The sequence below is a fragment of the Tasmannia lanceolata genome, unplaced genomic scaffold (genome assembly GCF_043159265.1).
Source record: "Tasmannia lanceolata isolate RefF3 unplaced genomic scaffold, GAP_Taslan_0.1 ptg000013l, whole genome shotgun sequence".
NCBI lineage: Eukaryota > Viridiplantae > Streptophyta > Magnoliopsida > Canellales > Winteraceae > Tasmannia > Tasmannia lanceolata.
In genome coordinates, this window is record NW_027518690.1 from 42954484 (window position 1) to 42979197 (window position 24714).

General features: G+C 37.8%; 1 pseudogene across 1 annotated transcript; it reads left to right on the forward strand.

Moving 5' to 3' along the window:
* The first annotated feature begins 1391 nt into the window (after positions 1-1391).
* LOC143890168 (uncharacterized) lies at positions 1392-24454 on the forward strand (annotated as a pseudogene). The gene is made up of 4 exons (XR_013255134.1): positions 1392-3013; positions 3236-3304; positions 19631-22855; positions 23949-24454. The product of XR_013255134.1 is annotated as an uncharacterized LOC143890168 (transcript).
* The last annotated feature ends 260 nt before the right edge of the window (positions 24455-24714 follow it).

Genomic DNA, 24714 nt, shown 5'->3' on the forward strand with positions numbered 1-24714 from the left:
TTAGACGTGATCTTTTTAGACCAGCCTGAACCAACTCACATGGGTTTTTTGGACCTTCTGTTCCCATTGATCCTTTAACCAATGTGTAAAGTGACATGCTACAATATTATAAAAACATCATCTGCATAGGTGATAGTAATTTGACAGTACAGAATATGTTGTTCTATAATCCAAACCATTCATTTTTAGACCCCGAAATGGATAGGACATGCCCCAAAAATCATCTAATCTATAGAGTGACAGTATAAAAACCTCAATTGATCCAAGAGTTAAGTTCATCTTATGGATATGATTATTGAAGCATGCCCTATCCATGTCAAGGCGAAACAAATGAACGGTTTAGGTCATGGAGCCATGCTAGCTCCAATGTATTTTTTTTTAAAATATTATAGGGAGTGTCCATCTGAGATTTCAAATTATCTGTAAAGGCCAGGAAATTCTGTCTGTCCAATGAAAGGAGGGGATCTCTCCCCAAAAGGTATGGCATGTGATCGAATAGGTCTTGACTGTTAGGATTAAATCCCAACCATGGGTGGCCTTGGTGGAAATCAACGGCAAGGATCTAAGGCTACCTTGGTATTCTAATGTAACTCAAAGACTTACTTGTTGTAAGAGATTAAAACACTCTTATGGCTTATCAAGATAAGGTATGAAATGAAAAAGGAGGGGATTTTGTGTTTTCGGAAGGAAGCTTGATGGAGAGCAAATTCCTTTCCAAGATATCTATAAATATAGCCTCCTAGGTCTCTGCTCGCACACGGTTATTATTGTGTTTCTCTTTTCTTAGTGATCCACAACAAAAGGGAAGGAGAACACGGATAGACTGTGAAGCAAGGTGAATCAAAGGGGTTTTAATTGTTTCTATCCTAACACATTGTAGAGCGTCTAGTAAGTTTCTTTAACTCTTTATTTATTGAAAATTAAAGAAACCAAGAAAGGTTATTTTTCTCTAAGGTTTAATCGCCCAAGATCAAAGAGAAAGTCTCTCTATTTGGAATAACCGATTGACCCAAACTTCATTAAAAGTTTGTTAGCCACTCCGATTGTGAGGATTGCTGTAATTCATGGTTTTCCTTGCTTATGACATAATATTTGTTTGTTTCGACTTTGTTGTCCTGGCTAATTAAGATCACAATAAAATTGTCACCTTCTATGATAATGGAAAACTCATGATTCTATTTTGGGAAGAATGGAATCACTTGATGTTAAGTGGTTTAAATTGTACCATGTCTGTGATGTTGTTGAACATTAAAGAAACCACTCTAAGGTTGCATCCATTTGTACAGGACACCACTTGCGCAACGGATGACAGGTGTTTTATGGAAATTGGTGGAATGAGAAGGTTAGGATTGGGCAATCCAAATCAGGGCCACTTCTGCCCAAAGGTGATGTTCGCCCTGAACTTGTGTTGTTTGACGCTAATTGGTCTCACCAACTGTGTACCATGGCCTGGCCCAAAGGACAGCCCATGGTGGCACACCTGGTTTCTCGCCAGAACCATGGTGATGTGATTATTGGAGAATAAACCAACTGTGCGCCGTGGCCTGGCCCAATGGACGGCCCATGACAGCACACTTGGTGACTCATCCAGTTCACACTCGTGTTCTCTATGGTTCTGGGCAATCTGACTGATTTCCCTAAATGTTAGATTGATTTATTGTGTGGATTAAACTGATAAACACTTTATGGACTTGTATAGTGTTAAAGAATTTGAGCTTAATTGCGAACCCATATTTGTTTCTACGACGTTGAACCCTAGTTTTATCTAAAGATACATGTCTGATATAGAAAACCTAAGTGGACCAATTTTGTTAAGCGGGAGTATCATATCCACATTGTGTTAGGGTGTTTGGTTTTTTACTATGCTCTATGACAAGACGAGCCGCCAAAGCCTACGACTAAAAGTACACTCTCGGTCAAGGCCCTTTATAAAAAAAAATGGGAAAGATCCAACCGCATGTGCTTAATGATCATGAAGAGCACATTTTTTCCTCCATCCGTGGCCGGATTCCTGATTCCAAGAACGATAGGGAATTCACTACCAAGGAGTTTCTGCTAGTAGAGGAGGGACACTTTAGAGGATCATCTAAAGCACTGGCAAACACCCTAATGTTTAGGATGATCACCATGAAATGTGATCGCCTGAGTTATGGGAGCACATAATGAAAATGAACGACGCAGCCTTCTAATTGAAGAAAATGGATATGGAGATTTCATAAGGTTTCCTCATCCACTTTATGATGACATTGCTTCATGCTCAGGTTGGTCCGTTTAAGATCAACTACAACACACAAAGAAATTGGAGGTTTGAAAAATATGGTTGAGTTGGGCATGTACTCTAACATTCTAACAGGTTCCATTCCTTCCACATTAGGAAACTTGGCCAACCTTGTCATGTTGTACCTCTACAACAATAAGCTCTATAGCCCCATCCCTGAAGAAATTGGAGATTTGACAAATATGGTTGAGTTGGTCATGTCCTCTAACATTCTTACAGGTTCCATTCCTTCCACATTAGGAAACTTGACCATCCTTTCCCGCTTGTACCTCTACAACAATAGTCTCTCTGGCCCCATCCCTAAAGAAATTGGTGATTTGAAAAATATGGTTGAATTGGACATGTATTCTAACATTCTAACAGGTTTCATTCCTTCCACATTAGGAAACTTGAGGAGCCTTTCTCACTTGTCCCTCTATAACAGTAGTCTCTCTGGCCCCATCCCTAAAGAAATTGGTTATTTGAAAAAAATGGTTGAACTTGACATTTCCTCTAACATTCTAACAGGTTCCATTCCTTCCACATTAGGAAACTTGACCAGCCTTTCCCGCTTGTAGCTCTACAACAATAGACTCTCCGGCCCCATCCCTAGAGAAATTGGTGATTTGAAAAACATGGTTGAACTTGACATGTCCTCTAACATTCTAACAGGTTCCATTCCTTCCACATTAGGAAACTTGACTAAGCTCTCCAGCTTGCACCTCTTCAGTAATAAGCTCTCTGGCCGGTTGTCTGGTGAACTCTCTCCAAGTTGGGCCGAGTGTCAAATGTTGACAAGTTTAAAGATCTCAGGGAACTTGATTGCTTGTAAAATACCACCAAAATTTGGAAATTTGATTCAACTAAGAGTGCTCAACCTTTCCTCTAACCATTTGGTAGGAGAGATTCCGAAGGAATTTGGGAGCTTGAAATCTTTATTTGACCTGATTTTAAATGGTAACCAACTTTCTGGTCGAGTACCACTAGAAATTGGGAAGCTGTCCAATTTGGAGATACTTGACCGATCAGAAAACAATCTGAGTGGATCAATACTAGAACAACTAGGAGACTGCTCAAAATTGCAATATTTGAAATTGAATAGAAATCATTTGAATGGAAGCATTCCATTTCAAATCGGCAATCTAGTAGACCTACAAAATGTATTAGATCTTAGTTGTAACTTGCTTACAGGAGAAATATCGCCCCAACTAGGAAAATTACACATGTTGGAAATCTTAAATATTTCCCACAATAAGCTTACTGGCATCTTCTCTAACAGATATGGTCAGCTTGACATCCATTGATTTATCATACAATAATTTGGTCGGTAGTCTTCCTTACAACAAGCCTTTCCAACAAGGGACATTTGTTGGCAACAAGGGTTTATGCGGCAAAGCTCAAGGTTTGCAACCATTCAGTTCCACGTCAATAAATAATGGTGAACATAAAAAGAAAGACAAAGCTATCATATCGATCATTCTTCTTCTTTTGAACATAAAAAGAGAGACAAAGCTATCATATCGATCATTCTTCTTCTTTTGAGTGGACTGTTTATTCTATTTCTAGTTTTTTGCATTTCTGTCATTTTCCGCCAGAGAAGGGGAAATGCAAAGGAAGAGAGAAATGAAATGAATATAGATCTATTTTCAATATGGAATTGGGATGGGTGTATTTCTTATGTATGTAGATATCGTCGATGCAACAGAATACTTTGACGACAAATATTGTATTGGGAAGGGAGGATATGGTAAAGTTTAAAAAGCATCTCTTCCAACAGGTCAAGTAGTCGCTATAAAGAAACTTCACAAATTGGAAGATGGTGACCAAATTGATCAGAGAAGTTTCATAAATGAGGTACGCACATTAACAGAAATCCGTAATCGTAACATTGTCAAGCTTCACGGGTTTTGTTCCCATCGTCGATGTATGTTTCTGGTTTATGAGTATATAGAAAGAGGAAATTTGGCTAATATCCTAAGCAGTGAGGAAGGTCCAATGGAGTTGGATTGGGTGAAGAGGGTGAATATTATAAAAGTTGTGGCACATTCCTTATCATACATGCACCATGATTGCGCTCCACCAATAGTTCATCTAGATATCTCTAGCAAAAATGTTTTATTGGATTCAGAATTTGAGGCTCGTGTCTCTGATTTTGGTACTGCAAGACTTCTAATGCCCGATTCATCCAATTGGACAGAACTTGCGGGCACTCATGGATATGTTGCTCCAGGATAGTTCCTCATATATTGTTCCTGCTTTATTATTGAAACATAGTTGTTTAGAAAATTACTTCTTGTTTGGTTTTTATGTTATTGGGCTCACTCACCGAAGGATCTTCTGCCTCTTTCCTTCCCTTTCCAAAGCTCATCTTTTGCATTGTTCGTAGTTGCATGTTTAGTTAATTCTTCTTGCGTGATCTCGTATGTTTAGTTGTTTTATCATATGTTTAGTTACTTCATTTGTATATTTAGAATTTGCATCGTAGATTGTTTGTCTTGTTCTTTTGCATGTTTAGAGTAATTGTTCGCTTTCTTTGTATGCTTAGTTGCTTTGTTAAATTTGAAACTTAAAGGAATTGGAAAATCCTAAAAGTCTAAAGAACTTGAGCTATTCAAGTTGGAAAACTGACCATTGATGTGATTGGCGCCACATTAGAGATACAATATCCTAAGGCCCTATTTGTTGTGGATTTTGAGAGCCGATTGATTCCAGCTTTAAGGTCCAGTCCCCAGCCTTATTCCTTTAATTCTTTTTACCTACTAGGCAATTAATTCTTTTTTTTTTCTGTTTTTATGCTACCTAAACGAGTTGTTTCCTAATTTTCCCCCAGAATGGCTCAAACTGACTATCCATATGAATAACTAATCGGGAGTAGTGGATTTCTGACACTGCTATGCACTCTTTTGGGCAGAGTTTCTTCATTAGAACATAAGCGGATTTTTGGTATTGCCATGCACACTCTTATGTAAAAATTCTTCATTGGAACATACAACTTACACTGACTAGCACGAAAAACTCTCGAGAAAAATTTTGGGAAAAAAATATAATTACATAAAACTCTTGAGAAATTGAAAATGTTACATTTACATCCTTTCAAAATTGTCTCAAAATCCCATAAAAATAGTCTTTTTGCACCCGGAATTTCTTTCTAGATTTTTCCGAATGCCTTTTGAATTTTCTAATATTTATGGGAATTTTCTTGAATTTTCTGGATTTTACCCATTATTATTATTATTACTACTTCAGGGAGGAGGGAGGAGGGAGGAGGGAAGATCTCTGTCATAGAAGAGGGTAATAGAATCTTTTTATCCAATACCACAAACCTTTATCCTTGATAATTTAAAAAACGAACTTAGATTGATATTTTCAGGGACTTTCCAAATTTAAGTGGTAAAATCTTAAAAAACACGGACGAAAGGAAGGTAAGAAAAAAGGAGCACCGGATGGAAGAGGTAAAGGTAAGCAAAAGAAAACGAAAGGTGCCTCCATGTCTCACCCATTTGCTTTTGGGCAGTGGTAAATCGACCCCCTAATATCTTAAATCGATCCCCGTCTCTCTCCCCTCTTTCTCTATCTCTCTCTAAGCACTGCCTTATATGGGGTCGATTTTAGATATATGGGGTTCGATTTATCATTGTCATTTGCTTTTTTCTTTATCTTTTTTTTAAATGACCACTGAGAGCAATTTTCTCCATTTACACCACTTTCTTCAAACGCAATTTGTTTATGCGCTAATGTGCTCTTGGAATCTAATAATTCTAAGGCAAAATCAGTAGAAGCAGAGGCTCTCCTCATTTGGAAAGCCAGCCTCCTGAGCCAAGGTCCTCTCAATTCATGGTGGCTTCACAATGCAACCACTAAAAGCCCATGCTATTGGACGGGAATAGCATGCAACCTAGAAGGTAGTGTTTCTTTTACCAGGATACTTCTAGGACTTTTTTTTTTTCCCACCTATCTCCCAGGGTTTTTCTCCCACATAAAGAGTTTCTTTCTCTAATTAAGTAAATTTGATTGAATTCAATTTCTCAGTCTTGTTATTAAGGGCACCATGAATATTTTTTCATGATAAACTAGCATCTCCAAGTGGTAGATTCTTGGGTGGAGATGATGTTGATTTCTAGGAGTTGGAAGGAAATGAGTGGTTCGGAAATGGTGGGGCCGCGTGGGTTGGGGTGGGGTCTCTCCCCTGTGGGCCCAACAGTCACTATGAGGCCCTTCCGATGGATGCTACTGAGCACAAACATTTTTACCTCAAATCTGTAAATCATCACACTACTTTCTCCTTTCAAATCTCACTATTACAAGTAGAAAACAACATGTGGTATGGAAATAAATGAAACAAGAGCCGTTCGTATGTAAGATATGAGTCCTCAATCCCTCTTCCTTGTAGACCACGGCAGTGACGAAACCATGTAGAAGAAAAGTAATGATCTAGATGAAAAGTAATGAGGGGGCACTCCAAATAGACTAATGGTTAGAAGTAAATAATATATTTGCCCCTTTTCGTACTTGGGACATTCCCCTCTAGTGTAAAAGGGTACTCATAATTACACCAGAGACGGCTGTCCTAAGTAAGAAAAGGGGGTGAATATATCACTTCCCTAGCTAGATATGTCGATTGTTTAAGCTCAGATATGTAAGGGTTATAATTGAAATCTACAGAGATGGGAAGTTTAGATCATCCAATGGAGATGAATTTTAGGACAAGTTATAATAATAGGATGGCTAGGATATCACTGGGATGTGAGGAAATGGTCTGTCCTTGTGGTAGCCCAATAAATAAACGATCGGGATTTCATTATTAAATGTTTGCGAACTCACCTGAGTGTATGTTTAGATGTTTCCAAAACGAGGAATGAGGATCCAATGTACAACAGCATATAAACATTGGTTGTTTCCAAGGTTTTAAATTTCGGCCGAAATTTCAGATTCTAGTTAGGACCGAAACTGAAACATTTCAAAACTGAAATTTACTAAATTTCGGTCGAAATTTCGGCGAAATTGCTGATAAAATTATTAAAATATTAATTTTGCATTTCTTTTAACAATTTCAGCCGATATTACCGGAATTTCGGTAATTTGGGCCCAAAATACCAACATTTGCGCTTCTACCGAATTTCTTAAAATAACAAAATTAGTTTGCTCCTTTTCATCATTAAAGTTTTTAAAATAATAAAATTACTCCCTCTCTCTCTCTCTCTCTCTCTCTCTCTCTCTCACACACACACACACACACACACACACACACAATGTGATCCCGCTTAACAACTAAATTGTTTAGGTGAAATGGTATATTCAACCCCTTTTCTTCCTCGAGCCACCCCACTCTAGTGTACTTATGACTACTCTTTTTACACTAAAAGGGGGTGGCTCTGGAAAGAAAAGAGAGGAATATATCATTTCACTTATTTAGATCTTTGAAAAGGTAGGCCCATCTAATTTTTTTTTAAATGTACATCCATTTGTGCGCATCGTAAAATGTACATATCTGATGAGGAATTATCAAGTAGGTCCCATCTATGATCATTTAAGTCGTCAACCTTGGGGCCATGTCCTTTATCTAACATGACAGTATTCAATAGGGTCAGGTAGTCAAAGTCAAAACTAAGTTCAAAGATCTTAGCTGATTCATTAGGCAGAAACAGTTATAAGTGCATATCAAATATGGTTCTGAATTAAAGGTTCAATAAAACAAATTCAAAGTCTAAGTTCAGATCAAAGTCGGAGATTTCAGAGTTCATATACAGATGGCTAAGATATCACTGGGATGTGAGTAATCACACTTCTTTCCTCTTTCAATTGTCACTTTTCAGCAAAGAAAAAACACCTGTCAACTAGCTAGTTTTTTGTCCATTTTCTCCATTGGGCCTTAGAAAAGTCATGTGGTTTGGAAATAAATGAAACAAGAGCCATTCGTTTGTAAGATATGAGTCCTCGATCACTCTTCCTTGTAGACCACGGCAGAAAGAAAGTAATCATGCATAGGAAAAGTATGAGTGAGGTGGCCCCACTAATTAGACCGATAGAATGATTCCAAATCCTCACCCAAGCAAATACAAACAGGGCTCCTACTGTTCACTCCTTGGATCTCTGCTCATCTATCAAGGCCCCACCGACAGAGCTCACGTCATTCTCTTCATTGTTACATTACATTATAGAAATCTACAGAGACATAGCCTAGGCCAAAAAATTAAACGGCTAGGATCATGCAACAGGGCTTGTGCCTGAAAAATCATATCCATAGGTTGATCCTAACCCTCTGATCTATAGAGGGATTGATCGGATGGTTAGAATCATCCTATGGAGACGATCTATGGGATATAGCCTATTTACATTGTGGCCCAACAAATGAATGGTTTGGATTAGTCCTATGAAGTGGGTTTCACTGTACTTTTTTACAAATATGGGACGTTGAGGGGCACTCTGAGTATAAATAATAGAAAATTTCTATTATTTGTCATCACAAAATAATAGAAAGGGATTTGCTAGGGTCCATTGCATGAAGGCATTTTGTGGGTGGTTGTTGCATGTGAGAGCAGCCACGTAGGCAGCTTGTGAGTGATGAGGAATTATCAAGTAAGTAGGTCCCATCTATGATCATTTAAGTCGTCAACTTTGGGGCCATGCCCTTGATGTCCACAGCTTAGTCGTTTCTTCTTATATCCTCACACCCACGCCAAAGGCAATAATATTCCCGTACTTGAATACTATTGAGCACTAAACAACATTTTGACCTCAAATCTCTAACTAATCACACTTCTTTCCTCTTTCAATTGCATCTCACTTTCCTCTTCCTTGTAGACCACGGCAGAAGAAAAGTAATAATGCAGAGGAAAAGTATGAGTGAGGTGGCCCTACAAATTAGACTAATACTATGATTCCAATCCTCACCCAAGTAAATACAAACAGGCTGGATTATGAGATATTTCTGGGAAGGAAGAACAGGGCTCCTACTCTTCACTCCTTGGGTCTCTGCTCATCTATCAAGGCCCCACCGAGAGAGATCTTGGGTGGAGATGATGTTGATTTCTAGGAGTTGGAAGGAAATGAGTGGTTCGGAAATGGTGGGGCCGCGTGGGTTGGGGTGGGGTCTCTCCCCTGTGGGCCCAACAGTCACTATAAGGCCCTTCCGATGGATGCTACTGATTACAAACATTTTGACATCAAATCTGTGAATCATCACACTACTTTCTTCTTTCAAATCTCATTACTACACGTAGAAAACAACTTGTGGTATGGAAGTAAATGAAACAAGGGCCATTCGTATGTAAGATATGAGTCCTCAATTCCTCTTCCTTGTAGATCATCCAATGGAGATGAATTTTAGGACAAGTTATAATAATAGGATGGCTAGGATATCACTGGGATGTGAGGAAATGGTCTGTCCACTAAAATCATGTATCTTCTAAAAAAATCACTGGAGTCCTATTTGTCGAAGATCAAAACCGTTCATTTGTTGGGCCCCAATGTAAATATGCATTGCTCCAAAATCATCTCCATCTTACTATTCTGATGAGGAATTTATCAAGTAGGTCCCATCTATGATCATTTAAGTCGTCAACCTTGGGGCCATGCCCTTTATCTCCGCGGAAACAAAACAGCATAGAGCGAAGAAAAAAAATATCTTCTTATCTCCTCACTCCCAAGTCACTCTGTGGCCCATCGGATGGATGCTACTGATCACTAAACAACAGTTTGACCTCAAATCTTTAAGTAATCACCTGTCAACTAAGAATCTGAGGCTTCGGATGGGTTCACACCATTCCATGAAAATTAGTTCACCAGGACACCCCTCTCTTGACGCAGACCCCGCTGGTGGAAACCATTTCCCCTTGGCTTGTTACTGTAGCCCCTGTCGCTGCCGTCTTGTCCGCTTCCCTGTCCAAAAGTTCGGGCACCAAAACGGCCCCTAGGAGCCTCTGTCTGATAACCACCCCTGCCTCGGCCCCTTCCTCCTGTCCAAACATTTTGAGTGCCGCAGATTTATGGAATCAGAGATGGGCAATGTGTCTCAAACAGTACATTTGTGAAAAATAAAAAGCACATTTAGTAATTTCCCAAAGGCCAGAGGAATAAAAGCAGACCATGTTAGAAAAATTAGTGCTACTCCAATCATGTTAAACCATGGAAATTGATTGCTAAGTATTTTGCCATTTTGTCGACATTTCCAAAGTGCATCAGTAATGACAAAAAACAAACCAAGTGCCCAGCTAACTAGGAAATTGCTCATTTCAAGTGCCCAGCAATGTATATTATAATACATTCCAAAAAGGACTTTTTAAGTGTCCAAACCCAGGAAGGTATATAATAAATTCCAGAAAGGGTATTACCTTGAATTAATTATCTAGCACATGTGGAGTGTCGCCTAAATTTCATAGGTCATGCACAAACATAGGAATGATTTTCATGTGGGAAAAAAAGGACAAATCTATTGCCCAACCCCAGGAATAGGGGTGTAAACGGATCGGATTCGAAGCGGATATGGCTATATCCGAATTCGATTATAGTATAGACTATCCGAATTCGGATTCGGTTTCGAATTTGACGGATATTTAATATCTATTACCGAATTCGATTCCGGCGGATATTGTTCGAATTCGGATATTATCCTTGATTGTTGTAGTGTTGATTACTGTTGGGGCCCACCATCTGCTTGTTGGTATCCGCCATCTGATTATAACATCTTAATGTTTAGAAGATCAGTTTTTTCTTTTCTCCGTTGAAAACTATTTTAAATAAGGGATTCTGCCAATTAGTCCCTGCTTTGTAAAAATTTTGCTAGAGTCCTTGCATATTTTATAGTTGCCAAACATTCATATGCTTATGTTAAGTATAAATGATTAAATAACACCAACTCTAACGGCTTAAACTTTCTGAGTAATTGGTTATTTTACATCGTATGTTTCCAACCAACAAAGTCCACATGTAAGCCAAACTAGGTGTGTAAACGGATCGAATTCGGAGCGGATATGGCTATATCGGAATTCGATTACAGTATACACTATCCGAATTCGAAGTCGGATTCGGATTCGACGGATATTTAATATCTATTACCGAATTCGTATCCGTCGGATATTGTTCGAATTCGGATATTATCCGTATCCGTTTATCCGGTAAATTCGAACATTTTATTGCAGCACTTTATCTTTTTTCTCCTACTTACTCGAATGAATTTTCCAAACCTTAAAACTAGACCTCTACATTCTCTTCATAAAATTAACTCTCAAACCCTAAAATATATAAGATCCTCTTCTTCCTTTTAAAACAAAGGAAGAGAGAGAGGGAGGCGATGGGGATGGATGATAGTGTTGGTAGTGGTCTTTGGGTTTTTTCCCTTTTTTTTTTTTTTTTTTTTTTTTTTTTTTTTTGTATACGATGGAATGAGTTTGAGCTATTTTGATGGAATGGGTTTGGGCTATTTTTATTTTTATATTTTTTTTCTAAAAAGAATATTCACTTTTCTTATAGAAACAAAAGATAGTGTGTCATTACTAAAAATAAATATTATTAATATTATTAATAATAAATAAAAAGGATTTACTTCTCGAATTCGGATGTTAAACGGATCGGATATACCATTTACCAGATTCGCATCCGCTAAGAGCCGGATATCTCATAAACGGATTCGGATAATATCCGCTTGAAACGGATTCGGATAATATTCGCTTTAAACGGATTCGGATGCGGACGGTAATCGAATTTCCGAATATCCATTTACACCCCTGAGCCAAACCTAGAAGAGGGGCCACATGTGCAAGGTGCAAGGCCAACCCAAAAAAAGAGGGGCCACAAGTGAAGGGGAGTGTTGAAGTATAAAAATGATCAAATAATAGCAACTCAAACTGCTTAAGCTTTTAGAAATTTTGGACAGAAATTTCGGATTTTGGTTAGGACAGAAACCAAAACTGAAACGTTCCAAAACCGAAATTTACCAAATTTCCGTCGAAATTTCGGAAATTTTGGCAAAATTTTTGATAAAATATTAATTTTTCATTTCTTTTAAGAATTTCAGCCGAAATTACCAAAATTTCAGAAATTTGGGCCCAAAAAACCAACATTTGGAGCACTTCTACCGAATTTCAGCCGAAATTTCAGTTTTAGTGAGGACCGAAATTACCCCCGAAACCAAAATTTAAAACCTTGGTTGTTTCACAGTTTAGAATATAAATACACAACATCCCCAAAACAAAGTTCGGTTCCTTTTCTTCAATAAAGTTTTTAAAATAACGAAATTATGCTCCTTTTCTTCATTGAAGTACTTAAAATAACAAAATTACTCTCTCTCTCTCTCTCTCTCTCTCTCTCAACGTGATCCGCTTAGCAATTAAATTGTTTAGGTGACTACTCAAATCCCTTTCTTCCTCGGGCCACCCTTCTCTAGTGTACTTATGACTACTCTTTTTACAGTAAAAGGAGGTGGCTGTGGAAAGAAAATAGAGGAATACATTTCATTTCACTCATTTAGATCTTTGAATAAGGTAGGCCCATCTTTAAAAAAAAAAAAAAAAATTGTACATCCATTTGTGCGCATCATAAAATGTACATATCTTCTAAAAAAATCACTTGAGTCCTATTTGTTCGAAGATCAAAACCGTTCATTTGTTGGGCTCCAATGTAAATATGCATTGCTCCAAAATCATATCCATCTTACTATTCTAACCCTCTAATATGTAGATAAACTACACCCATTAGAAAAGTAATGTAAATCTTTGCCAATAAAAATAAACAAACTACACCGTATAGAAAACTCTACCGAGTGATAGGAAGGTTAGGATCCTCCTATATAGAAAAAATTTGGGGTACGTGCTACTTGGGTTGGGCTGTTTGAGCTCAAAAACTGAATGGTTTAGTTATTTGAACAAGATAGGCTCCACTATTTTAAAACAAAATGTGTGCATCTACATATGGACACCATATAACACCCATAAATTAGAAAATACATTGGGCCCACCTTATTGGAAGATCCAAACTGATCGTTTGTTGCAGAAACGCCTTTGAACTAGCAAGTTTTTAGCTTTTTTTGTACACATGATTGGATTCTTACAATTGGAAATCCAATTAGCAAGTTTAGCAGCTTGTGACTGATGAGGAATTATCAAGTAAGTAGGTCCCATCTATGATCATTTAAGTCGTCAACTTTGGGGCCATGCCTTTCGATGGTTGAAGGGGGAGGTGGTTCCCCCATGGAGATTTTCCTCTATTTTTTTATGAAATAGAAAATCTAATCTCGGGCTCCACTATAGTGTTCAATTGTGTGCGGCGATCGGCTAATGGGGAGGCAGATGCTTTGGCTAGGGGAGGGTCAGATGTATGGGTTTGGAGTGGTTTGATTTCCTTCCTCTGTGAGAACTGTATTTCTTCTGTTCTTTTTTTGTTTTTGTGTTTCTTTTTCTCTTGTAGTGATCCTTCTCGGTCCACATCCACTTTTCTTTAATGAAATTTCTCCGCCATTTCAAAAAAAAATAAAAAATCGCTCGGCTATATTTACCCCTTTTAATTTTCGGGAAGGGATCCCGTTTTAAAAGTGTCTTCCAATTCAAAATATAGTCTCTAAATTTGTTTCAAGCCTCTTATGAGTATAGAATATCAAGGGCTATGGTTGGTTTCAGGATAAAAAGAAGTTCTATGTACTTTTCTAGTTGGAAATTGTGATGTTTTTCTATAACGAAATGAATTTTCTTCTTCCCTGGGGTGATGCTGGGGATTATTCTTGTGAAGTGATTCTGAAAGAGTTCACAACTTCATATGGTCAAATGCTACATGATACATGGAGTGGTGATTTTCATATAAAAGTATATGGAAATAAAAAATTTCAGATCATTGATAAAAAAAAATTACTCTCATTCTAATTTTGATTTTAATATTATATTAATTGCTAGAATATGTGAGTTTTTATATGATGCCTGATTGGGCATGCCCTTTGAAAAAGCGTCACCCTTGATATTTGATCGAACAACTCAGGAGTACAATAAACAAAAAACCAAAATCAAATGGAGACTATCGAAAATTATAACAAGGATGCAACTCAGGAGAGGTTCAATCAGTGTCTAGAGGATGAAGATCAAGGTTTTCATAATCAGGAGTACAATATGCATCTCAAAGTAGAGAAGGAATAAGAAGATCTAACTAATAGAGTGGAATCATACGAAGGAGATAATACTGAGGAAAATTAAGTCAACTAAGATCTTGTAGACATCTTTTTCTTGATGGTCAATCAAATTAATAAAATGCTGAAATTTTTAACAAGCACAATCATAATGATGACCTTAAAAGATCTGAAAAGAAAAGGGACGCTTGCTATGATGATCATGTAATAAAAGATAATGGATATAGGTTTTGAGTTGGATCTTACTGACATTTCTAAAATCTCCAGACATAGGAATACAGGGTGCTTAAAAGTTAAAATAATAGGTACATCATAGGTTGTGAAAGCAATATTTTATGACAGCATAGGTTGTGACAGAACAAAGTCTGAGATCAAGTTTCCTCCAAGCACGAGGGTTTGTTGCGGGAGAATCATCATCCACGTGCAATATTAAGGAAAAAAACAGAGAAAGTGTGCTTATAATTTGACGAAATATCTCAATTTTTAGGTAGGAGATTTCATAAATAGTTTTAAGCAGGTGTAATTTGGCTTTGTATTAAACTTCTCTTAAGTGAACGAAAGTGGGGGTCTATCGCTTTAGTTTTGTGAAGGGTTAAAAACTTAAAATAACTGAAAAACGGCAAGGCCTCTTTATTGATAACTGGTACAATATGAGTTAGTGAGTTGGGAGTAATTTATTCATATTTCTAAGAAAATCTGGTCAAACAGTACCTCAAAATATCTGAAATAGTGAGATGGACCCCTTGAATTTCAAACTTGTCAAAGGGTTCCATTTTGCTTTTCCTAACAAGGTTTTTGACCAAAATACCCTTCCACCCTCAAAACACACATTAAGCCATAAAAAAGGGATAAAAAAGTTATCCCTTCTTTTTCTACCAACCTTTTTACTTTCCCCAATCTCCATTAACGTCTGGAACAAAAAAAAAAAAAAGGAGAAAAATGTGAGTTTTATTTAAGTAGTCAACTTTGGGGCCATGCCCTTGATGTCCACAGCTTAATTAGTCATTTTTTTTTCTCTTTTTGCTTTTTCTTTTTCTTTTAAAGGCTTAGTCGTTTCTTCTTATATCCTCACACCCACGCCAAAGGCAATAATATTCCCATACTTGAATGCTATTGATCACTAAACAACATTTTGACCTCAAATCTCTAACTAATCACACTTCTTTCCTCTTTCAATTGCATCTCACTTTTGTGCAAAGAAAAAACACTTGTCAGACAGCTAATTTTTTGTCCATTTTCTCCATTGGGCCTTAGAAAAGTCAAAGTCATGTGGTTTGGAAATAAATGAGCTCCAATCCCTCTTCCTTGTAGACCACAGCAGAAGAAAAGTAATAATGCAGAGAAAAAGTATGAGTGAGGTGGCCCTACAAATTAGACTAATAGTATGATTCCAATCCTCACCCCTGCCCTTGTAAATCTCACGGTCAGCCACTATATAAATTCTTACCTTTTCAAATCTTGCTAAGTTGCTTTTATGCAAAGGAAAGAAAAATACTTTGCAAGTTACTCACTTTTGCTTATTTGGTCAGTGTATTTGATAGAAATAAGAGATAAACTAGGCTGATAGCCACCTCGAGGTCAAGTCTTGTGTCCCACACGGGGACATGTATGTTTACTGTTTTTTTTTTGGATGGCATGTATTTTTAATGTATACCGTTGATCTTTGTAGACCATCGTGAGGCAACCCACATGGTTTTGGAGCTTTTGTTCCCATTGCTCATTTGACAGATGTGTAAAGTAACATGCTACAATATTATATAAACATAATCTGCATTGGTTATTTACTTTACAAATTGGCACGCCCATCCGTTCAACACACATCACACACCAACTCACACATGTCATTCACTTAATTACAGACCTGGTAATCAACACAAAACAGAACTAGTCAGATTAGTTGCATGGGACTGATGAGGCATTATCATCCAAGTGGGTCCCATATATGTTCATTCAAGTAGTCAACTTTGGGACCATACCCTTAATCTCCATGGATTTAGTTGATATTTTGAACTAGATCAGATCCTTAGAATTTCCAAATCAGTTATGTAACTGCAAAAAATTCTGATTTTCAAATCTTTTCTGCGAGACATTATTTGGAAATCAACGTTTGTGGCAACTTCCGTCACCATCGTTGCTCCTTGACATTGCTCCTGCAGCAGCGAGGCATCCCTCCCTCCCTCACCCTCTCTTTCTCTCTCTCTTAAAACATGATCATGAAGATGATTGATGTGTTTTGTATCCAAAACTCAAATCCAAATCAAAATACAAATGCATGAGGTATCCAAACGGGCCCTTAGCAAATTTAGCAGGAACAATATTTTGGCTCCACACCGGTCGGGAGGAAGTTCTTCTAGCCCCTCTAATAGCAGGGGTGGTGGAAATATCAAATCCAAGCCTACTTTTTAGGAATTGATATTTCCACACCCCCACTATTAAGGGGTCGGGAGGGAAGTTCCTCCCGACCGGTCTGGAGCCAAATTTTATTAGCGTGTGACTGATAAGGAATTATCAAGTAAGTAGGTCCCATCTATGATCATTTAAGTCGTCCACTTTGGGGCCATGCCATGATCTCCGCGGAAACAAAGCAGCCATAGAGGGAAGAAAAAAAAACAACAACAACAACAAGGTGAGGAGACACACTCCACAGCATAATACATTTAGGACCCACACCCACATTAGTTAACGGGGTCATTGTACATAGTTGCCCCGGTTTGGGCCTATATATTCATCGTTTACATGAGGAGCTCCCTAGTGGAGAGACTCTCCATCCTTCACTCCTCTTCTTCTTCCTCTCTTCTAAACCCTAATCTCATTTCTAACAGGTCCAATGCTGAAGATGTGTGGCCCGGCATGCTAAAATATTTGGCTCTTCCAATTCCTTTGTGAATTTACTGATCAATATTATCCAAAAGGCAAAACCCATGAAATCTCTTTGCCATATATTTGTTGGAATAAAACCAAATAGGTTGGAGGGAGAAGATGTGATTCAAGAGAAGAAAATTGTTCTCTTGATACCAAACACACAAAGAAAGTAGCCCAAGTTGTTATGGACTTCAAATTTCACTAAAATGGCTTGCAAATGAAGAAAATACATGATCCAAAAATAAACCCTACACTTTAAATCCAAGACTAACAAGACTTAACTAATCTTAGCTTCCTTAAGCTACCACTAAGCCATTAACAAATGTAAAATGACCAACACAATTCCAAAACAAAACACCAAGTCCCTAGGCCATTAACTCCCACAAAAGAGAATTCCAATGTGGTCAAGCCCATATTCCAAGCTCCCAATTTAGAAGTAAATGAGTTCCAAAAAAATTCGGGGAGTGATAAATCGACCCCCATATATTTTAAACGACCCGTTATGTGTCTTTCTCTCTCCGCTCTCTCTCTAACCCAGAGGAGAGAGAAAGAGACACAGGGGTCAATTTAAGATATTAGGAGGTTGATTTAAGATATTTGGGGGTCGATTTATCACTGCCCAAAAAATCATGTGGAAAGGTGGTCAAGCGGTCAACCTTAGATTTCCAGCAATATTGCTAAGTTATATATATTTTAGTGACTAAATTAAAAATCTTCAATAATTAATTAATTGAGAAAAGTTAGTAAATAGGGATATGGAAGAACACAAACAACGAAATTAAAAAAAAAATGGGGTAGCAGATGGAAGAAGTCTCCTAGTTTGGGAGAAATAATCGAAAACGAATTGAATGATAGATCAAGGCCAATACAGTGTGAAGAGACAAGGGCAGGTAGGGGCCTTTGGATAGTATAGGAGAAGCTTCTGAATGGGGGCTCACACGTATGCTACCAAGAGTGTGAGACACGCGAATAACTCCGAAATATGTTACATGCTCCCCGTAGACATCTATAAATAGGCGAATCTTCAATGGGTTTGGGGCCCTTTGAAATGTGTTACAAGGTCCTCGTCTATACATTTGGGGCCCTTTGAAATGTGTTACATGGTCCTCGTCTTTATACTTATTGTCGCATTCATCACAGAAAGCAGAAAGCAGAAAGCAGATTATGTGTCACATGCAATCTACAATTATTGAAGGGAAATGATTTCAACACTGCAAAGTTGCACGAAAGCATCTTGTTGCGTGAAATGTGTTACATGTTTGTTGAAATCATTTCCCGGAAAATACATCTACAATATCATGCTCATCACAACACCCATTTCTGCTTTGTGACGCTTTCTTGACATCCTAACAATGGCAAATTTGGTTAGGATCAACCTATGGAAATAAAACACTGCGAACGGTTTGGATTAGTCCTATGAAGTGGGTTTCACTGTACTTTTTGACAAATATGGGACGTTGAGGGGCACTCTGACTATAAATAATAGAAAATTTCTATTATTTGTCTTCACAAAATAATAGAAAGGGATTTGCTAGGGTCCATTGCATGAAGGCATTTTGTGGCTGGTTGTTGCATGTGAGAGCAGCCACGTAGGCTCACTGGCTCACTTTTCACTAGATTTTATCTTATTAAATTCATATGAGGTGGAAAATTTTCTATTATAACTAGTCTTTTTAGCATTTGTCTTCATTAAAAAAAGGAGAAATAGAAAATTTCTATAGTTGGCTATTTTGGTCATTTAAATTATTTTTCACATGGGAAAAATAATAGAAAAGAGGAGAAAAAGATTGAAAGGAGAGCCAAAAAAAAATGAGGTTAGTAATAAAACTCCACCTCGTTGGTCATTTAAATTATTTTCCAAAGTTTATGTGGTGAATGATCAAGAAGAAGAAAAGACTACGGTTCTTACACGCTTAGAAAAATACGAGTGGGGCCACATTAATTGTCTGCTACAAGATTAGATGTGCTACACGATTATTCCCCTCAACGCACCGCATAGAAGGACACACGGCTTTTTCACTATAAATCTACATCCAACATGACCGAAAAAACTCAAACACCACCAACAACCATGGCCTTGAAGAAATCTCTCTCCCTCTTCTCTTTACTTTTCTGCTTTCTGATGCTTTCTTGCCGTTCAACAACGGCAAATTCAGTAGAAGCAGATGCTCTCCTCGGCTGGAAAGCTAGCCTCCTTAACCAAGCTCCTCTCAATTCATGGTCGCTTCACAATGCCACCAATAAAAGCCCATGCAATTGGAGGGGAATAGCATGTAACCACGAAGGAAGTGTCACTCAAATAAACCTAACAGGTGTAGGTTTGCAAGGTAAGCTCTATAACTTCAAATTCTATTCCTTTCCAAAACTTGCCTATCTTGATCTTAGCAATAATGCACTCTTCGGACCAATTCCTTCCACATTAGGAAACTTGTCCAACCTTGTCACGTTGTACCTCTACAACAATAAGCTCTCTGGCCCCATCCCTGAACAAATAGGATATTTGAAAAATATGGCTGATCTAGCAATGTCCGATAACATTCTAACAGGTTCCATTCCTTCCGCAACAGGAAACTTGACCAACCTTGTCACGTTGTACCTCTACAACAATAATCTCTTTGGCCCCATCCCAAAAGAAATAGGAAATTTGAAAAATATCGCTGATCTGAGAATCTCCTATAACATTCTAACAGATTCCATTCCTTCAACAATAGTAAACTTAACCAACCTTGTCACGTTGTACCTCAACAACAATAATCTCTCTGGCCCCATCCCTGAAGAAATTGGATATTTGAAAAATATGGCTGATCTAGAAATGTCCTATAACATTCTAACGGGTTCCATTCCTTCAACAATAGGAAACTTGACCAACGTTACTCATTTGTACCTCGATAAAAATAGCCTCTCAAGCCCCATCCCTAAAGAAATAGGATATTTGAAAAATATGGTTGATATGGAAATGTCCTATAACATTCTAACAGGTTCCATTCCTTCCGCAATAGGAAACTTGACCAACCTTGTCACGCTGTACCTCAACAACAATAATCTCTCTGGCCCCATCCCTGAAGAAATAGGATATTTGAAAAATATGGTTGATATGGAAATGTCCTATAACATTCTAACAGGTTCCATTCCTTCCGCAATAGGAAACTTGACCAACCTTGTCACGCTGTACCTCAACAACAATAATCTCTCTGGCCCCATCATTGAAGAAATAGGATATTTGAAAAATATGGCTAATATGGGAATGTCCGATAACATTCTAACAGGTTCCATTCCTTCCACAATAGGGAACTTAACCAACCTTGTCATGTTGTACCTCTACAACAATAAGCTCTCTGGCCCCATCCCTGAAGAAATAGGATATTTGAAAAATATGGCTGGTCTGAGGATGTCCTTTAACATTCTAACAGGTTCCATTCCTTCCACAATAGGAAACTTGACCAACCTTGTCACGTTGTACCTCTACAACAATAAGCTCTCTGGCCCCATCCCAGAAGAAATAGGATATTTGAAAAATATGGCTGATCTGAGGATGTCCTTTAACATTCTAACGGGTTCCATTCCTTCCACAATAGGGAACTTGACCAACCTTGTCACGTTGTACCTCAGCAACAATAAGCTCGCTGGCCCCATCCCTGAAGAAATAGGATATTTGAAAAATATGGCTGATATGGAAATGTCCAGTAACATTCTAACAGGTTCCATTCCTTCTGCAATAGGGAACTTGACCAACCTTGTCACGTTGTACCTCGACAACAATACTCTCTCTGGCCCCATCCCTGAAGAATTAGGATATTTGAAAAATATGGTTGATCTGGGGATGTCCTTTAACATTCTAACGGGTTCCATTCCTTCCACAATAGGGAACTTGACCAACCTTATCAAGTTGTACCTCCACAGTAATAATCTCTCTGGCCCCATCCTTGGAGAAATAGGGAATTTGAAAAATATTGCTCTCATAGCAATGTCTGATAACCTTCTTAATGGTGCAATTCCGACCTCTTTGGGTGATCTTAAAAACCTAGCCTTTCTAGCTCTATCTTACAATCAACTTTCGGGTCCCATCCTAAAAAGCTGGAGAAACTGCACATCCTTAAGAACATTTTCTATCAAAGGAAACCAGCTCACCGGAAATATGTCCGAAGACTTTGGCGTTTGTCCAAATCTAACATACATTGACTTGAGCTGCAACCATTTGTCTGGTGAACTCTCTCCAAGTTGGGGCAAGTGTAAAAATTTGACATCTTTAAAGCTCTCGGGGAACTTGATAACTGGTAAAATACCACTAGAGTTTGGACAGTTGATTCAACTAGAACTACTAGACCTTTCTTCAAACCTTTTGATTGGAGAGATTCCAAAGGATTTGGGGAGCTTGACAGCTTTATATAACATGAGTTTAAATGGTAACCAACTTTCTGGTCGGATACCATCAGAAATGGGAAAGCTGTCAAATTTGGAGATCCTGGACCTATCAGCAAACAAACTTAGTGGATCGATACCAGAACAACTAGAAGATTGCTCGAAATTGCATTCTTTGAACTTAAGCAGAAATCATTTGAATGGAAGCATTCCATTTCAAGTTGGCAATCTAGCAGAGCTGCAAATTATGCTAGATCTTAGTTGTAACATGCTTACAGGAGAAATATCGCCCCAACTGCAAAAATTACACATGCTGGAAATCTTAAATCTCTCCCACAACAAGCTTTTTGGGTCAATTCCCTCTTCTCTAGAAAATATGCTCAGCTTGACATCGATTGATTTATCATACAATAATTTGGTAGGTAGCCTTCCTAACAACAAAGCCTTCCAACAAGGGACATTTGTTGGCAACAAAGGTTTATGCGGCAAAGCGCAAGGTTTGCAACCATGCAATTCCATACCAGTAAACAATGGAGAACCAAAAAAGAGACACAACGTTATCAAATTGATCCTTCTTCCTCTTTTCAGTGCACTATTCCTTCTACTTCTAGTTTTTGGCATTTCTTTCATTTTTCTCCACAGAAGAAGAAATGCAGAGGAAGAGAGAAATGAAAGGAATAAAGATCTATTTTCAATATGGAATTGGGATGGGTGTATTTCTTATAAAGATATCATCGATGCGACAGAGGATTTTGACGACAAATACTGCATTGGGGAAGGCAAATATGGGAGAGTTTACAAAGCATCTGTACCAACAGGGCAAGTAGTAGCTGTAAAAAAACTTCACAAGTTGGAAGATGGCAGCCAAATTGATCAGAGAAGTTTCAAAAATGAGGTACAAGCATTAACAGAAATCCGTCACCGCAACATTGTTAAGCTTTATGGGTTTTGCTCTCATCGTCGATGTATGTTTCTTGTTTATGAGTTTATGGAAAGGGGAAATTTGGCTAATATACTAAGCAGTGAGGAAGGGGCAATGGAATTGGATTGGGTGAAGAGGGTGAATATTATTAAAGTTGTGGCACATTCTTTATCATACATGCACCATGATTGCATCCCGCCAGTAGTTCATCGAGATATCTCCAGCAACAATGTTTTATTGGACTCAGAATTTGAGGCTCATGTCTCTGATTTTGGTACTGCCAGAATTCTAATGCCCGATTCATCCAATTGGACAGAAGTTGCAGGCACCAACGGATATGTTGCTCCAGGTTAGTTTCTCCTGTATTGTGCATAATTTATTGTTGCAGTATAAATGTTTAGAAAATTGGGTCTTATTTGATAGTTATGTCAATGGGCTCGCCCACGGAAGGACAAATTGTTTTAGACAATTGATGTGATTGGCCCCGCCCTAGAGATACAATATCCTAAGGCCCTGTTTGTTTTGGATTTTGAAAATTGTGTGGTAGTCAAAAATTGATTGTTGGACTCAAAATTAAATGTACATTTAAGTCCAATAATCAGTTTTTGGTCTCACAATCGGTTCTCAAAATCCAAAATAAACAAGGCCTAATTCTTGCAGAACCAAAACAAAAACTACCTTAAAATTGGAGGAAATTTTTTTCAAGTCACTCTGAGCCTCTGAGGAATGGACTGGTGACTACTAATTATCCAAAATTTTGGCTCCATTTCTTTTGACATAAATGTGTGTGAAACAAATTTTACCTCCTTTTCCCTACTTTAAAATGGGCATAAAATTCGTTTTACGCTCATTTTACATTGAAAGAAACAGACCCATTTAAAAAAAAATAAAAAAATTCCCAACCCAAGTGTATTTTCGTCATTTGGATAAAGAAACAGAACTACGGAAAGCAATCATTCTGGTTATTAAGGGAACGCTGTTATCTCACATGCCTAATTTAATTAAGACGGCTTTAAAATTTTGAAATTGTAAAAAGACTGGTTGTTGGGCCATTAGCCTAAGTTAATAATCTCTATAACTATTAGTAATTAATATTTTCCACATATTTGTCCTGCCCCAAGGTATTTATATATTAATAAAAAAATTACATAAAACAGGTAGGATTACTACCTAATGAACCTGTTTTGAACGAATACAAACAGTTTGTAGGCCTTCTTTTTTATTTTCCCAAAAAATAAAATACTTTGAATGCATAGATCAAAAGTGTTTACATTAATACAATCACATTGGTCCCAACAGTATAACTTAAATGGATTTTACTGTAGTGCGTATATACAATTAAGAGAATTTTCTCTCTTATTTTGAATGGTAAGAGCATTGTTTAACCTAGAAATTTTATGTCATTTGACTTCTTTTTCTTTTCTTTTCTTTTTTTTTGGCAGAGCTCGCTTACACAATGAGAGTGACAGAGAAATGCGATGTATATAGCTTTGGAGTTTTAGCACTTGAAGTCATAATGGGAAGGCACCCTGGAGATATAATCTCCTCCTTGTTATCATCATCATCTGAAGTTGGCCAAAATCTAAGGCTAAAGGATGTGTTAGACCCACGGCTCCCAAATCCCGAAGACCAAGTTGGAAATGAAGTTGTTCTGGCAGTGTCAATGGCACTCGCGTGCATAAATGCAAATCCACAAACTCGGCCACCCATGCAACACATCTCTAGAAAGTTCTCTGCTCGAACTCCATCTTTATCAAAGCCATTCCACACAATCGAAATGTCTCAACTTATGAAATTTCAAGTGTAAATGGGTTGGGTCTCTTCACCTACTCAGTTATATTGTATAGGTCAGTATTTCATATAGTTGATCAAAATAAGGGACGGACTAGGCTGATTGTCACCGTCGAGATCAAGTCTTGGGTCCCACTTGGATACATGTATGTTTCATTTAGACCATTGATCTTTGTAGACCATCATGAGGCAACCCACATGGTTTTGTACAGGTCTCGTTGCTCTGTGTAAGATAACATGCTACAATATTTTCTCAAGAGTTTCTTTCTCTAATTAAGAAAAATTGATGGAATTCAATTTCTCGGTCTTGTTATTAAGGGCATGTTTGGCTACCATGAATTTTTTTTCATGATAAACTAGCATCTCCAAGTGATGATGTACAAGGTATGTAGAGGATGATATCTAGAGTACATTCTA